The following is a 6,010-nucleotide window of genomic DNA, read 5'->3' as shown; positions in this document are numbered from 1 at the left end:
ATCAACTAATGCAGCTGGCTGTATCAGATGTATTTTGTTCCTTGAAGCACAGACTACTCTGAAGACCTGTCTGCAAAATAGGCCATGATTCTGGTTTCTGCCCGAGGAAAGAGTTAATGCCGGATTGACAATAGCCTGTTAAGGAGTGAGTTTGACAGCCAGAGAAACAACAAACACAAGCAGGTGAAACTGTAAGAGGCAATAATTGCAGGACAATTGCCTATTTTTTAGCAATTCTTCACCAATGAATGTGAAATAAAAGAAAATAAAAAGTCTTTCCCCACTACAGAGACTATCGATAAACTTTTAAGGCAGAGACTGTAGAACAACTTCTCCAACTAGCAGTGTGTCTAATGTTTATTGCATTTGATGATAAACTTGGAAGTTTTGTTAATAGAATGGTCAGGAATCAGTCAAACAGAGAAACTATAGCCTGGGGGGAAAAGCACCCTTTTGTTCTCTTTTATTGGTTTGAATTTTCTCCAAGTGAGTAAGTCAAGCAGAACAGGAAGTCTTGAAAGCATTTGTTCTCTTGCTCCTCTAAACTTGGCTGCTCTGCAGTGCTAAAGTCCCCAATCAGCAGCTGAAGAGGTGAGATTTAAAAACTGGATACAGTTTGAATTAAATCAGCATTTCAAAACGTGAATGTCAGTGTTTTTGTGCTAGAAACCTAGGTTAAAATAGCTTGACGATGTTCCCTTCCTCCTAAATGTTGGATTTATATTGTATTATTCTTCAAGGATATGGCACTTTTCACTTCCCAGGTGTTCTCTAGTACTTTCAGGGTTTTAAAAAGCTGTTGTTTCAGTTCTAACAATCCTCAACTGCCTGGAATAAAAGAATTTGTTTGGATCCTTTTAAGGAGAGAAAGAGAGAGGAGAGGGAAGTGTTTGTACCTTTGTGTTTCTTGATGCACAGCATGTGTAGACCACTAGTATGTGTTGCTGGGTTTTCTCTGGCTTTCATGAGGAAGTGGAGATGCGCTGGGGGAGCATGTCATCACCTTCTGGGTTCCAGTTCAGATCTCTCATAATGTGCCGTGTGAAAAAGGGAAGGGATAACTATAAAAACCTGAAAACATCCTTTAACTAAGTTGGTCTGAGTAAGATGCAGACATGACTGATCTATACCATGTTAGATGTGGTTGTATTGCCTGCTGTGAGACATGACTCTCAGTTGCCTGGTGCAGATTGATGCATGCACTTCATTGCTTTCCTGTCTGAAGTGTACTGCGTCCTGAAACAGGCAGTTCACAGGTAAAACTGCCCTGCTGCTTTATGGAGCTGTTTTACAGAATACAATACTACACTTAAAACGTTGTTGTCATCAGAATTACATAGAGTAACCTAACATCTGTGAGGAAACATAGCGAGGCTGACAGCTTGTTTGCTAATCATGAAATAGAATATTGTTAAAACTGGAGAATGGGTTGTCTTTGATTAGCTGGCTTAAATATGTGCTATGAACAACATCTAATGCAATGATCAGTCATTTTGTGCTTGTCTGAGTAATTTTAGAAGTGAAATAAAATTGACTTTTATGGGAAACAGTCATACAGGAGATAGCTCTATGCGTGTGGTTTAATTGTTGCTGCTTTTCTCTCTTTTTATGAGGTTTCAGAATATTATGCCTTTTTTACAACAATTCACTGGTGTGCTGGGGACCAAGGCTTTATGTACAAAGAAGAGTAACTGGATAAGAGCTAAAAAGAAAAACACACACACTGTTAAATTTATAGCCTACATGAAATAGATAATTCTCTATTCCGCTTATTAACCTCTCCTGCAGTCTAGTTTGCATTCAGGAAATGAAATCCCGTACTAGTTAAAGGGCACTGTGTTATGCAGTGTAATAATATTAAAATACAAGATGTGTAGCTTGGTGTCAGGAAAAAACAATAAAATCCCTCAAACCCAAAGGAATAACTGACTTGTCGTAACAAACACAGCAAGCGCATGACTTGGTTTAAAGGTCTTTTCTGCCAGCTGACAGGTCATTTCCTCCTGTCATCCCTTATGGTTACTTGCATCCTCACTTAAAAAACTTATGGCCAAATATATCTTGGTACTCAAATGCAGTGCGGTTCTGAGGAGTGGTAGGCCAGCACAGGGATAATGAGTGGTGGTGTTTGGGATGTTTGTTGGTGTTTTTGTTTGGTTGGTTGGTCTGGTTTGTTTGGGTGGTTTTTATTTGCTTATAAGGTAAATAATCTTATTTTCATTTTGTAACTAAATATTCTGTACTATGAGTGGTATTGCCACACATTTAATGTTTTACCAAACCTCCCTAGAATAATTGTGTATTCTAAAACGTGACTATCATGAGCCTGCTGTGATTATTTTCAAGGTAATTCTGAAAAGATTAAACTTGCTTGAAGAAAAACAAAATAAAGGTAATGAAAACCTCTTCCATTTCATGACTAAAACCTGTTTGCACTTTGTATAAGAACTTCACAGTATCTTGCAAGGTGAATCAAAAACACGATGGAGGTTTGCTAAAGCAAACACAATGCTTGATCACCTCATTCTGGGGCTGTGACTGTTGCTCAGGCGCCTTCCACAGTTCTGTCTAGAAGCAGACAGGATCGTGGAGGGCACATTTCCAGGCAGAAAGGGAAGTAGTAATTTATACCCCAAGGAAAAATACTGAGATATGCACAATGAAGTATTTCATAGTTTCTTGAAGAGGAAGAATTCATTATGTTTTCTTCAATACTTATTCAGATTATTCTCTTCAACTAATTATTTGCTCAGAGATGCTTTTACATCTTCAATGAAAGCATGTGAAATATCTCCCTGGGTGCTTATGTTGGTGTTTGTTTAGAATAGATTCCTGTTTGTCTTCCGGATGTCTTCATCTCTGCTGTTCAAGGAAAAGAAATTAAGAGTTTACTGAGGAACTTTACCTTTGTCTCATCAGAGAATGCTGACTTTACAAGGTAGAGAAAGTAACACAACAATCAGAAATGCACATTTATGAAATGTAAGTATCAGTATTCATGTGGGGTTGAGAAAAAGGGGGGAGCACTTACAGTGTTAATAGACCAATGTCTCAAGTATTTATGTTTCTCTCTGAACATGTTTTATTTTTCAAGGGCCTGTGGTAGAAATGTATTATTCAAAACAGGATATTGGGCAAAACTTAAGTAAGCAAAACACTACACACGTTGTAAACATTGCTTGCAAACTGTAACTTGTGTTGGAAGAAAATTGTCCCTTATATAATTGATGGAAAGAGAAAAATAAAGAATCCTAGTCAGTTTGTTTTTATTTTCGCTCTGGTGCTTAGGAAAGTGACATGGTTGTATCCCCATGCTCAACTTAAACCCAGTCTGTCTTTTTACCAAAAGGGAAAGTGAACTTACAAGGGTATTTCCAGGTTTTGTGATTAGCTGATGTCTGTTGGAGGCAATACTGGAGAGAGCTGGCATTGCACAGCCAAGTGCTCAAACATGGCAGCACATGCCCAGGGCACATGTCCGTGCAGCAAAGCTCCTGCTGCCCCTTCCAAAGCCTGTCAGAGGGTGACTTTCCCAGAGCCTGATGATGTGTGGCCTTCCCAGAGCCTGACACGATGGGTGTCCTTCCTGGAGCCTGATGGAGGCACCAGCTGTGCTGTTTCCAGCTTCTCTGGAGCTGGAGACGTTCTCTGACTCCCCATTGAGAAAGAGGGAGCATGGGGACATTCTCTGATTCCCCCGTATCCCCTTCTTGACAACAGATGTCTGAGAAGGGAAAGAACAACCACTGCCGTAGTTCAGAATGAGCTGTCTGAAGGAATTTGGTTTATTTTTTCTTCTGTCGCGGCACATAAATGGGAAGGGGTTGGCAGCACTTATCACAGTAGAAAGAGCAACACTAAAAATTACAGAAGAGGACTTGACAAACATGTAAAGTGGTTTTTAATTTCAGACACCCTGGAGCATGATGCATTTGAAAATTTTTAATTGGGAGCTTGAAGTTTGATAGATTTAATTGCAAAAGATAGTTGAAGTCCTGAGCCCAATGAGAACAAACAAGAATGTATAGCATTTTAAAGCTTTCTTTTAATGTTAGAGAGCCACCCTGTGCATAAATGTGCCTAGTTTGTATCATTCATGCTGTGACCCCTCCCTCCACAAGCGACCGAGTTCATCTCTAATTTTCAAAGCCTATATTTTTGTGTCTTGGAAGCTGTAAAATCACATATTAAAAGAACATGAGTGGGGGGATTCATAAGCCTCAAGCCAGCCGCATAACCACAGGAACCACAAAGGGCTTTTGTGTCTGCCAGTATGAAGGCCGATAGCACTCCGTGTAAGTACTGTGTGTTGTCAGCTGTCAAGTTAAAACTGCTCCACTATATCCTGAACAGGGTTATAACACATTTCTTCAGGGAAAAAAAAAAAAGAGAGTTTATATCATCTGTTGTTTTTTTTTTTTTTTTTTTGGGGGGGTGGGGATGGGGTTTTTATCCTTTCTCAGGCTTGCTTTATGAATGCATTTATTTCAGTAATTCTTTCAGATTTACTTGAAGTTTCCAGCAGACAAATTTCATATATATATCATAATCTTACTTAAATGCAGGGGTTGCGGTGTGTGTGTGTGTGCATGTTTGTCTGTTTTTATCATACTGGCACAGTATGCTCAAACACCGCTCAGCTACACCCCTGTTTACTCAAATAGGGAGGTATTTATAGGGAGAATTAATCAGGTTCATCTGTGGGTCAGCAAACTTGTGTATTCCTCAGGTAAATTGTGTATGCTTCATTTAGAAGGGGTTTTTATTATTACTGTTAGGGACTGTTAGTGCGTGGTTGAAGCTTGGAGAGCTTAGTGCTGGTCATGATTCTGCCTACATGCATGTCATATAGGAAAAAATCTCCTTCATCCTGGTCCCTTGGAGGTATCTCTATTTAGAGGAACATTTTTAATTACTCTTTATAATGTTGCAAAACTTCCTTTGGGCTTTGTAGAGACAGTTACTGATAGAGAAGGAATCTTAATCTGGAAGCCAGGAAAAATGATCAACTTGAGCTGAGATGAGAGTTAGAAATGCTGATATGTAAGCAGAGTGAAAGACAGACAGGTTTCTTCCAGTGTTAGAGGTTGCTGGGCCAGCTGCTGCCCATGTTACCCTGATGCCTGCAGTATCCAAAGAGTCTCCAGGTGTTAACGCAAGTGAAGACCTGCTAAAATAAAACTAAGCATTGTTAGAATAGGTTTTTTTTGCTGGCTCTTCAATTTTCAATTTGGTATTTTCTTGGACTTGTTTGGTTTGGAGCTTGGAGGTTGATTTGTTTGGGTTTTTTTCTTCTAAGTTTTATTATCAAATGTCTCATCTGTTCAAAATATTGGCAGGGAAATAGTTGGAAAAATAAATACACTTAGGTAACAAAGAGATAACTGGTGACAGACAAATCATGCTAAATACAAACTTTCCTTCCACTTTCCAAATACAAGCAGCTTTTACAGCAGAACTTTACAGTACTACTTAACCTTGCTTTGGAGTAATCTAGGAGTAAAACACTGGTAATATCCTAGCATTTTCTCAATCACAATGGGATGCTGAACTGTGTAATTTTACATGTGCATAATTTTTCTAATACATATATATGCACTCTGGGTGGGTAAAAGTTTTCTCAAATGGTCTGAAAATAACAGTCATATAATAGTAGTATCTTATTCATTTATCTGTTGTATTTTTCAGAAGATCAAAGCGTTATAATTCATTGGAAATATCTAAGAATTAGACAGTTAAGTTAATGAAGTGGGTTTGCTCCTCCTCTTGAGTACAAACATTAGAATTGAAAGATTATTATTGAAATACAGGCTTCACAGGGTAACAAGGTTTGAGGTAGCTATTTTGGCTAATATTCCTTTCAAAATGCAATTAGTGAAAGTACTTTTCTTATGAATAGCTTGTATGGGGCTGGTCAGAATAACAGACTTCTTCCAAAGAAGTGGAATTGTTTCACTTTCAGACATCAGCTTCTGAAGGTGGGGTGCAGGTTTCTTGGGTTTGTATTTCT

This window comes from Psittacula echo (assembly GCF_963264785.1).
Source record: "Psittacula echo genome assembly, chromosome: 8".
Classification (NCBI taxonomy): Eukaryota; Metazoa; Chordata; class Aves; order Psittaciformes; family Psittacidae; genus Psittacula; species Psittacula echo.
Note: the sequence above shows the minus strand (reverse complement) of the source record.